Source organism: Triticum aestivum, chromosome 2A (genome assembly GCF_018294505.1).
Source record: "Triticum aestivum cultivar Chinese Spring chromosome 2A, IWGSC CS RefSeq v2.1, whole genome shotgun sequence".
Lineage (NCBI taxonomy): Eukaryota > Viridiplantae > Streptophyta > Magnoliopsida > Poales > Poaceae > Triticum > Triticum aestivum.
The window spans coordinates 77447804-77459407 of record NC_057797.1 but is presented as its reverse complement, the minus strand read 5'-3'; the positions used below and the strand labels follow the sequence as shown (position 1 = coordinate 77459407).

The window sequence follows — 11604 nt, the reverse complement described above, 5'->3', positions numbered from 1 at the left end:
AACTTTAGTGCAAATATCTGACAAAGATAGGCAGAACAAGCCTCCGCACTCATAGCCTTTTCCAACAAATTGTCCACACTTAGAAATTACAACTTTATTGGATTAGAAAACCAACTTAAAACCATCTCGACATAAATGGGAACCTCTAACGAGATTTTTATTGATGGATGGCACATGATGAACGTTCTTCAAACGCACAGTCTTCCCCGAAGTAAACTTCAGATCGACCGTACCAACACCTTCAACGATGGCATGTGACCCGTTCCCCATCAGCACGGGTGAAGTCCCTGTTGCCTGGTAAGAAGAAAACATGGAGGCGTCAGCACAAACATGTACATTGGCACCGGTGTCAATTAACCAATCAGGGGATTGAAATACTGAAAGGATGGTAGGAAAAATACCGTACCCTGATTCCTTCATATCAGTATCACTGATGACAACATTAGCGGACTTGCCGCTCTTCTCATGTTCGCGCTCCTCAAAGCGGTTAGGACACTTCGGAGCCCAGTGATTAGGATCACCGTAGACATGGAAAAGTCCCTTCCCCTTCTTATGAGAATTCTGCTTGAAGTTGGTAGAATGTGATGGCTTGTTCTTTGTATCAAACTTGCCTTTGCCCTGAGTTTTGTTCTTATTGTTTTTGACCTTGTTGGGCTGGGAGTTCTTCTTCTGTACCATGTGGGCACTAGAACCTCCCTCAGCAACTCGAGCACGTGTGTCCTTTGCTCTCGCCTTCTCTTCAACATCAAGAGTACCAATGAGATCTGCAACGGAAAACTCCTGTCTCTTGTGTTTCAGGGAAGTAGCAAAATTGTTCCACGAAGGTGGAAGCTTGGCAATGATGCCTCCGGCAACAAATTTGTCTGGCAACACGCACTTGAAGTACTCAAGTTCTTTTGCGAGCGACTGTATCTCATGAGCCTGCTGTACAACAGGGCGCTCATCAGTCATCTTGTAGTCATAGAATTGCTCCATGACGTACAACTCGCTGCCGGCGTCCGAGGCACCAAACTTGGCCTCGAGCACAGCCCACATGTCCTTGCCGTTGTCAAACGACATATACGAATCCACAATGGAGTCATCAAGAACACTCAGAAGAGCGCCTTTAAAGAGGGTATCGATCTTATCAAAAGCTTCCAGATGTGCTGGATTAAGATCGCCCTCAGGCTTGCCATTGGTGGCATCATAGCAGCCCATGGTCTGAAACCAGTAGACTGCTCTCGTGCGCCACCTCTTATATTGCGCCCCCTTAAAGGCAGGTGGCTTCAGATGCGCAACAAAACCACTCGGAGTAAATTGCCTATAATCAGGTTTTTGGATTGTTGTAAATATGAGCAAATTACTACGAGATTTAATCCGAATAAACAGAAGATAAATCATGACCACAGCAGCAGAGATTAAACTAATCATGCGAACTAGTATAGCAGATGAACATATCACATCTAGGGCACATACTAGAAGCATGAATTCTACCACGATCTCGAACAGGAAGGATAGAATCACATACGGTGCAGCGGGTGCAGCACCGCCGGCGTTGACGTTGTCGCCCATGTCGTCGAGGACGAGGTTGCCGAGGTCGGGGAAGAAGTCGTCGTTCGCGAAGTCGTTGGTGCCAGCAGTCGCGCGAGTGCACTCCCCAAAAACCTGATCGCCCCTCTCCCGTACAGGATCGCGAGAGGCGGGGTTCCGGAGGCCTGCTGTCCCTTCTCGCGGTGCATGCCGGAAGGAGGGATGGAGAAGACTTGCTTGGCGGCGCAATGATCTGGAACGGTGGTGAGAAACCATACGAAGCGGCCGCGGCTAGGGTAGACGTCTGCCTGACTATATAGTGCGGGCCGGGTAGGTCGTGGGAGTAAACCCCACGTCCGAGTCGTCACGATCCAAAAGAATCGGAAACGGTTCAGTACTTAACACGTCCGTTAATTATTAATTAATGACTCATTAATTTTCCCATGCATCAAAAATATAGACAACGTGCATAGCTCTGTCCTCGGCTCGGCTCAATCCCGCAACCCGCGGCGCGTCGTGACGAGGCGTGGCGTGGCGAGGCGAGCGAGGAGGACGAGCTCGCGTGTAGGTCTCCTCTTCTCATGCTCATACAAGTGGTAGAAGAGCTCACCTTATAAAGAGTTGCAACTCTCTCTCAACTTCCGGGGTGGGACTAAACTTTAGCCTCACTCACTTCACTCACATGTGTGCTTGAATGGGCCAAGAGAATTTCAGAATTTTAGTTGGGCTTTGGGCCAAAGGCCTACTAGAAAAATTCCAACAATCCCCCACAAAGTCTCATTGGCACATCTCATCATTTAGTTCCAAAACATTGTTTTATATATCGGTGCTTAGTGGAGACTGTGAAGTTGAACTTCCATTTAGAAATTTATGCTACACTAGATCACAACTTGAATAGTGGACTATGCCTTGAACTACAAGTTTTCTGTGAAACTAGTTTCACACAAATTCTTGACCGATACTGGGCTGCCGCAAGGCTTCCCCGCGGGTGGAGCGTATACGTCATACTCCAGGGCCTTTCATGAATTTATTAGAGAACACCCAATTCTCACAGACTGCGACGTTAACAGTCAAATTCATATAGGTGTGTTCCTCAGAAGATGTTCTGCAGGACAATATCTCTACTTACCCGAATAAGCCACTTGGAACACATTAAGATAAGTATCAACCTGCCATGCAGTTCAGGAGAGTATTGCATCTTCACGGAGTGGGATAATTAATATAGGGATACTCTCCTCCCAGCTGACCAACAGCTTGTCTCCCACTTCTACTTCACGGGATCTCCGATCACATAGAGTGGGTTACCACTATAGACAACTCATGCGGTGGGTCTCAAACCCATCTCCATCGATACATTATCTATTACATTACGTGATAGACCCTTTGTGAAGGGATCTACCAAGTTTTTCGACGTTTGGATATAATCCAACTTAATAACTCCGGAGTTCCTCAATTTTCTGACAGATTTTAGTCTCCTCTTCACATGCCTTGAGGACTTCATATTGTCCTTAGAACTGTTTGTCTTGACGATCACAGTTTGATTATCACAGTTCATCAGGATAGGGGGTATTGGTTTTTCAACCATAGGTAAGTCCATCAAGAGTTCACGAAGCCACTTTGCTTCAACAGTGGCAGTGTCTAATGCTGTGAGTTCTGCTTCCATAGTTGACCTCGTTAAGATGGTCTGCCTGCAAGACTTCCAGGAAACAGCACCACCACCAAGTGTAAAAACATAACCACTTGTGGCCTTAATCTCATCAGCATCAGATATCCAGTTTGAGTCACTATAACCCTCCAGTACCCTTGGATACCCGGTGTAGTGAATCCCATAGCTCGCGGTGCCTTTCAAATAGCGCATAACTCTCTCAAGCGCATGCCAGTGATCATCTCCCGGTTTTGACACAAACCGACTCAGCTTGCTCACAGCAAAAGAGATGTCAGGCCTCGTGGCACTTGCCAAATACATAAGCGAGCCAATAATCTGAGAATACCTCAGTTGATCTCTAGCAATCCATCGATTCTTTCGAAGCAACACACTAGCATCATATGGAGTTGGAGAAGGTGTGCAGTCGCTATACCCAAAACGACTCAAGACCTTTTCCACATAATGAGACTGAAGCAGTGTGATCCCACCATTCTCATCTCTCAACAGCTTGATGTTTAAGATAACATCAGCTACTCCTAGATCCTTCATCTCAAAACAGCGAGATAAGAAATCCTTAACCTCCTTGATTAAATCAAGTTTGGCTCCAAAGATCAATATGTCGTCGACATACAGACAAAGAATAACTCCTTCGCCCCCACCATAGCGATAGTACACGCACTTGTCACCATCGTTTACTACAAAGCCGACAGCAGTTAATGTTCTTTCGAACTTCTCATGCCACTCCTTAGGAGCTTGTTTAAGGCCATATAAAGACTTTAATAACTTGCACACCTTTCCTTCTTGACCAGGTACTACAAAACCATCTGGCTGATCCATGTAAATTTCCTCCTTCAACTCTCCATTGAGGAAAGTCGTCTTAACGTCCATTTGATGAACGAGAAGACCATGTGAGGCAGCCAGTGATAGTAGCACCCGAATTGTGGTCAGTCTAGCCACTGGTGAGTAAGTATCAAAGAAGTCTTCACCTTCTTTCTGGGTATAACCCTTGGCCACAAGTCGTGCCTTGTACTTTTCAATCGTACCATCAGGTCTAAGCTTCTTCTTGAACACCCACTTACATCCTACAGGTTTGCACCCATAAGGATGGTCAGTGATCTCCCAGGTACCGTTAGCTAAGATGGAATCCATCTCGCTACGTACAGCTTCCTTCCAGTAGTCAGCATCAGGGGATGCATAGGCTTTTGAAATAGTCCTGGGTGTGTCATCCACGAGGTATACAATGAAATCATCACCAAAGGACTTTGCAGTCCTCTGTCTCTTACTCCTCACAGGAGTTCCATTGTTACCCTCAACAGGATTCTCAACGTGTTCCATCGCAATGGTGGGTTCAGGAATTACAGTGAATTCCTCACTAGATGGAGTAGGTATCTCCTGATTTGATGAACTCGACATATCCTTCATAGGAAATATGTCCTCAAAGAAAGTTGCACCATTTGATTCCATAATCGTACCAACATGCATGTCAGATACCTCAGATTTTATTATCAAAAATCTATAGCCGATGCTATGAAAAGCATAGCCCAAAAGAACACAATCCACGGTTTTTGGTCCAAGCTTGCGCTTCTTGGGAATTGGTATATTGACTTTTGCCAAACAACCCCAAGTACGTAGGTAAGAGAGTTTCAACCTTTTCCTTTCCCATTCCTCAAATGGAGTCATGGTCTTATGCTTTGTGGGAACTCGGTTTAGGACATGACATGCAGTCATTAGCGCCTCCCCCCACCATTCCTTGGATAGACCCGAAGTGTCTAACATGGTGTTAACCATATCAGTTAGAGTTCGGTTCTTTCTTTCGGCTACCCCATTTGACTGGGGTGAGTAGGGAGGCGTCCTCTCATGGATTATACCATGTTCCGCACAAAACAGATCAAATTCATTGGAAAAATACTCTCCACCACGATCGGACCTAAGCCGTGTAATTTTTCGATCAAGTTGGTTCTCTGCCTCAGCTTTATAGTTTTTAAAGAAAGTCAAAGCCTCATCTTTTGATTTCAAAAGATACACATAACAATATCTAGTGGAGTCATCAATCAACGTCATGAAGTATCTCTTTCCACCTTTTGTCAACACGCCATTCATCTCACAAAGATCAGAATGTATAAGCTTTAGTGGCGCCAAGTCTCTTGCCTCTGCAGTCTTATGGGACTTGCGAGGTTGCTTAGCTTGCACACATACTTGGCACTTGGAGCCTTTGACAATAGAGATTTTCGAAATGAAATTCATATTGGCTAACCGCGTCATGCAACCAATGTTAATATGACAGAGTCGTGAATGCCAAATATCAGACTCATTATTGTGGAAAACATTATTAATAACTTTAGTGCAAATATCTGACAAAGATAGGCGGAACAAGCCTCCGCACTCATAGCCTTTTCCAACAAATCGTCCACACTTAGAAATTACAACTTTAGTGGATTCGAAAACCAACTTAAAACCATCTCGACATAAACGGGAACCTCTAACGAGATTTTTATTGATGGACGGCACATGATGAACGTTCTTCAGACGCACAGTCTTCCCCGAAGTAAACTTCAGATCGACCGTACCAACACCTCGAACGATGGCATGTGAACCGTTCCCCATCAGCACGGGTGAAGTCCCTGTTGCCTGGTAAGAAGAAAACATGGAGGCGTCAGCACAAACATGTACATTGGCACCGGTGTCAATTAAGCAATCAGGGGATTGAAATACTGAAAGGATGGTAGGAAAAATACCGTACCCCGATTCCTTCATATCAGTATCACCGATGACAACATTAGCGGACTTGCCGCTCTTCTCATGTTCGCGCTCCTCAAAGCGGTTAGGACACTTCGGAGCCCAGTGATTAGGATCACCGCAGACATGGCAAAGTCCCTTCCCCTTCTTATGAGAATTCTTCTTGAAGTTGGTAGAATGTGATGGATTGTTCTTTGTATCAAACTTGCCTTTGCCCTGAGTTTTGTTCTTATTGATTTTGAACTTGTTGGGCTGGGAGTTCTTCTTCTGTACCATGTGGGCACTAGAACCTCCCTCAGCAACTCGAGCACGTGTGTCCTTTGCTCTCGCCTTCTCTTCAACATCAAGAGTACCAATGAGATCCGCAACGGAAAACTCCTGTCTCTTGTGTTTCAGGGAAGTAGCAAAATTGTTCCACGAAGGTGGAAGCTTGGCAATGATGCCTCCGGCAACAAATTTGTCCGGCAACACACACTTGATGTACTCAAGTTCTTTTGCGAGTGACTGTATCTCATGAGCCTGCTGTGCAACAGGGCGCTCATCAGTCATCTTGTAGTCATAGAATTGCTCCATGACGTACAACTCGCTGCCGGCGTCCGAGGCACCAAACTTGGCCTCGAGCGCAGCCCACATGTCCTTGCCGTTGTCAAACGACATATACGAATCCACAATGAAGTCATCAAGACCACTCAGAAGAGCGTCTTTAAAGAGGGTATCGATCTTCTCAAAAACTTCCGGCTGTGCTGGATTAAGATCGCCCCCAGGCTTGCCTTTGGTGGCATCATAGCAGCCCATGGTCTGAAACCAGTAGACTGCTCTCGTGCGCCACCTTTTATATTGCGCCCCCTTAAAGGCAGGCGGCTTCAGATGCGCAGCAAAACCACTCGGAGTAAATTGCCTATAATCAGGTTTTTGGATTGTTGTAAATATGAGCAAATTACTAAATATAGACAACGTGCATAGCTCTGTCCTCGGCTCGGCCGCGCCGCGGCGAGCGAGGAGGAGGAGCGCGCGTGTAGGTCTCCTCTTCTCATGCTCATACAAGTGGTAAAAGAGCTCACCTTATAAAGAGGTGCAACTCTCTCTCAACTTCTGGGGTGGGACTAAACTTTAGCCTCACTCACTCCACTCACATGTGTGCATGAATGGGCCAAGAGAATTTTAGAATTTTAGTTGGGCTTTGGGCCAAAGGCCTACTAGCAAAATTCCAACAAGGATTCTCACAAATTAATATGGCGGTATGCATGGATCAATTCTTCTCGTGCATGTATATGTTAAATAACTGTCTCTTGGGGTAGACAATGATAGACAAGGCAACAATCAACAATGGGAAACACTTTAGTTCAGACGTCTGAATCCATGTGTTTCGTCAGACCAGCCCCTTGTCGTTCGTTTGGAGGGATTCATCCAACGATGTAGATGTGAGCTATATATAAAGTAAGGGACTGTCTATTTGACATTTGACTGTTTTTCAATTCGAAAACAGTCAAATTTCCTGACCAATCAACACATTACACGTGAGCGAGCAGGAAAATCAGCAGATAGCTAAAAAAAACCTTCTGATCGTCTAAACGGGTCGGGTAAACATCTGACCCGATTTGTCCGATCCCAGGCACAACAAAACACGCCAATTGCCATCAACCACTACAAAGATCTCACCTAACAGCCTAGAACAAATCTGGAAGGCGCCCATGGGGAAGGGAGAGGCTGCCATGGGAGATCGGGGAATCAACAGGTCAGCAACAATCGTACACAAACTCCTCACCATCATCTCTCTTCACCTCTTTCATTAACAAAATCTGAAGGAATTTTCTTCATCTTCAAAATAGAGAGATCAAGATCACCTATAATTCTAGGAAAGATACATGGGGATTAACATAAAAAATACAGGAAAAATTCAGAAAACATTCAGAAGCTTATAGTGCAAGTGGTAGTCATTTTCCAGTGTAAATCCTATAAAATTCCAGTGTAATTCCCAGAAAGTTACAGTGCAAATCCCCATGTAATTAAATTGTAGTGTAAATTCTCCATAATTTCCCATGTAAATCCCCCATAAATACCAGTGTAAACATGAGACAAATGATGTAATTACACTGTACATACCTAGTAATTTACACTGTAAATCATAAAAAAATACAGTGTAAATCCCAATAACTTGTGAAATCTGGTGTAAATTCCAGTGTAAACATGAGACAAATTGTGCAATTACATTGTAAGTACACAGTAAATTCCAGTTTAACTACACTGTACATACCTAGTAATTTACATACAAAAAATTGTAAAATCTGGAATTTCAGTGTGGGATAAATCTGATATAAATTCCAGTGTAAACCTGAGACAAATGATGCAATTACCTAGTAACCTGGTTTGTAATACAAAATGAACTATCTATCCATGGTTACTTGCCACTGGGCAGCAGCCAAACTTTACACACAATTTCCTAGCTTTACATTGTAAGTACATGGTAAATTCCAGTTTAATTACACTGTACATACCTAGAATCTACAAATTAAATTCCAGTGTAAGTTACACCAGAATGATGTAGGTTACACTGTAAGTACCTTGTAAAAATTCCAGTGTAATTTACACTGTAGGTACTACTTACAATGTAAATTAAATTGTAGGTATCTACAAATTAAATTACAGTGTAAATGCCAGGGAAAAATTACACTGTAGCTACCTAGAAATTTCCACTATAAATCTCTAGAAATTCTAGTGCAAAAATCTAGGGGTTTTACACTAAGAAACCAGTAAAATCCACAGTGAAAATAAACTAGAAGAAAACTCAGGTAATTACACTTTTACCTAGTAATTTGCAGTGTAAAAGCCTTAGAAAACATTCAGGCATAGAAAGAACATAGAAAGCAGAGAGCATAAGCACAAACACAATCTACAGAATACATTCAAGCATGCAGACATTACAAAATACTAGCATTAACATTCAAGCATACAGAATGCATTCAAGCATCTATTACTAAAATGCTTTGTTACTCATGATTATGTTAACACTAACATTCTACTTTCCAATTGTGACAGGACAGGAGCATGATGAGGGTAGTGACTGAAGAGGATCTACTGAGTTATCACAGGAATAACTCATACTAAATGTGAGATATAGTTGCTAAAACATTGGGAAGATGTTTAAAAATACATAAAAAGGGTAAAAGGCTAACAAAATTATGATGCAAGAAACGTTTTATTTCACTGCGCTCCTTCATTCCGACAATATATACAAGGTAAAGTGACAAAAACAAAAAATACCACGGACATTCATGAGATGTCTAAAATTAAACTTGTGATGAATCTTGCAGGTACATTCAGGAGATGGATCTACGAACATTCAAGTGAGCAAACCAGATGACAGTTTCATCACAACAAGATGACAATGTAAGCAAAACAAGAGCTGAATAACTATTACAAGAAAATGCCAAAGAAAAACACACTAACAATCATTGAAACTTACATTTGCAGACATTGGAGGCAAACTTGCATAATTAAGTGGCAGCAAGCGAAGATGGAGGAGGAGGATGTAATCCCTGGGACACAAACCTGTTCTATAACATGAATCTGCAACATGTACACACCACAAAATTCAGAAATACAATGATGAACCTAAGAGAAACTCATAACATTTCAGAAGAAAATAACTAAAAGAAATCCCTAAAAGTTGCAGGTGCCTGAAGATGTTGATTGCAGTAGAGCAGCAGCTAACACGAACTCAAGCACGGGTCAAAGGAATGGAGAAGGAGAAAAAAAAGAACCAGAAGACTCACTTGAACAAGGAGACGATGAATTCCTCAATGAAGAAGGCATTAAAGTGAGCTAAATGAAAACCGCCCTACAGTACTGAACCAAGCAAGGAACATTGAATACTAGCTAAATAATATATAGGAACCAATGGTATTACTGAGCAAACTGGACTTAATTACATTGGAAAATAGACAAAATTAATGTGCAAACAGTGTGCAAGACGGGCTAAAATACACTGACAAAACCACTCAAAATCCAATAACAACCCACACTGGAATTATTGGGTAAACTACACTCTAATGTTGGGGTAAATTACACTGAAACTACATTCGAATTACACTATAAATCCACTGGAATTAATGGGTGAATTACAATTAGAAGTCTGTAATGCTGGGATGAACTACACTGCAATCACAATCAAATAACATAGAAAATTCACTCAATACCACACTGAAAAAGGTTAATTAAATTATAAATCTGGTAGAAATTACACCATAAATTTGGGACAAATTATACTGCAATACTGAGATAAAATTACACTGTAAGTCTACACTGGAATTACAACCAAATAACACTGTAATATCCACTCAATATACACTGTAAATCCGGGACAAATTACAATGTAAATCTGGGACAAATTACACTGAAAGACTGGCATAAATTACAATTCAAAAATCAGGTTAATTACGCTGCAAAATCTGAAAGAAATTACACTGATACAGTACTGAGATTACACTGCAAGTCTGGGACAAAATTACATTGTAAGTCTGAGATGAATTACAGTGTAAAATAACACTGCAAATCCAATCACAACAACTGAGTAAATGACCATCAAAGGCTGAGATAAAATTACACTGAAATTAAACTCAAACCATCCCTGCAAGAAGTAAACAAACATGGTACAAGGGGAACTAAACACCTACATCCCGCAAGAACAAATCAGGAGGCGAAATGTACTTAGTACATGAACAGGAATACACACAGGAGCATCAGAACATGAGCAGGAAAGAGCTAGGCATCTATACAAACCTCACCTACAGGAACATGAGCAGAACATCTATAGAAATCCCGCACACTACATCTACAGAAAATCCAGCACGTGTAGCTACATCTACAGAAATCTGCCATGGAATCCCGCATGCTACATCTACACCTACAGAATCCCGCATGTTATATCTACGTAGAAAAGGAAAACAACCGTTACATCTACAAACTACAACAGGAGCACGCACGCGTGTATCACAAGGCCCAGCAAATCACACATACCAGCGGCTGCATCAGATGGCGAGAGGGCGACATGAACTGACCTAGATCTGGAACAACACAAGCAGAACAACAAACACGCGAGAGAGAGAGAGAGAGAGAGAGAGAGAGAGAGAGAGGAACAACTAACCATGACACAGGTGTCGAAGAGAAAGGGAAGAGAGATCAAGCTCAGGCGGTGGGAGATCTCGAAATCGCCATGGACGGGGAGAATCGCATCCTCTGCTCCCCGCTCGAGCTCCCCCTCAGCCTTATCGAAATAGAGAAAACGAAATGAAAAGAGTCGGCCCGGGCGGCGGTAACGGACAGAGAGAAAACCACACCAGACAAAAAACCGGACCCGGGAACAAGCTCGAACAATTGCAGAAACCAGCGTGAATCTCCGCGCAAAAACGGACGGACAACAATTTGAACATCAACAAATTGCAAAACACTCAGCTGTAAAATAGCAAAACCGCCGTATATAAACCTTCGGTTCATCTCTCTAATTCCCTGTTCACAACCCTAACCAGTGCCCACGCCATCGCTGCCGATCGGAGCCACGGGGAGCAGCGCGTCGGCGGCTCGTCGCCCATGCCCCCCACCGTCAATCCGACTAGAGCCAAGGCAAGAAGCACATCGTCGCCCTTGACACTGGCCCAACGAGGCATATCATGAGCAACACTTTCACAATTCTGGATCGTCTCCCACTCCCGCGATCC

At 43.1% G+C, this 11604-nt stretch overlaps 1 long non-coding RNA gene across 2 annotated transcripts; it reads right to left on the bottom strand.

The window, feature by feature from the left end:
* Positions 1 to 7323: 7323 nt before the first annotated feature.
* Positions 7324 to 11188, bottom strand: LOC123187601 (uncharacterized). 2 transcript variants are annotated; one of them, XR_006494052.1, is made up of 2 exons: positions 9354 to 11188; positions 7324 to 7742 (listed from the first exon to the last, which is right to left on the bottom strand). It is a non-coding gene; the product is annotated as an uncharacterized lncRNA (long non-coding RNA). The 2 variants fall into 2 exon arrangements; XR_006494051.1 differs by having other exon boundaries at positions 7324 to 7708; positions 9354 to 11184.
* Between the last annotated feature and the right edge of the window lie 416 nt (positions 11189 to 11604).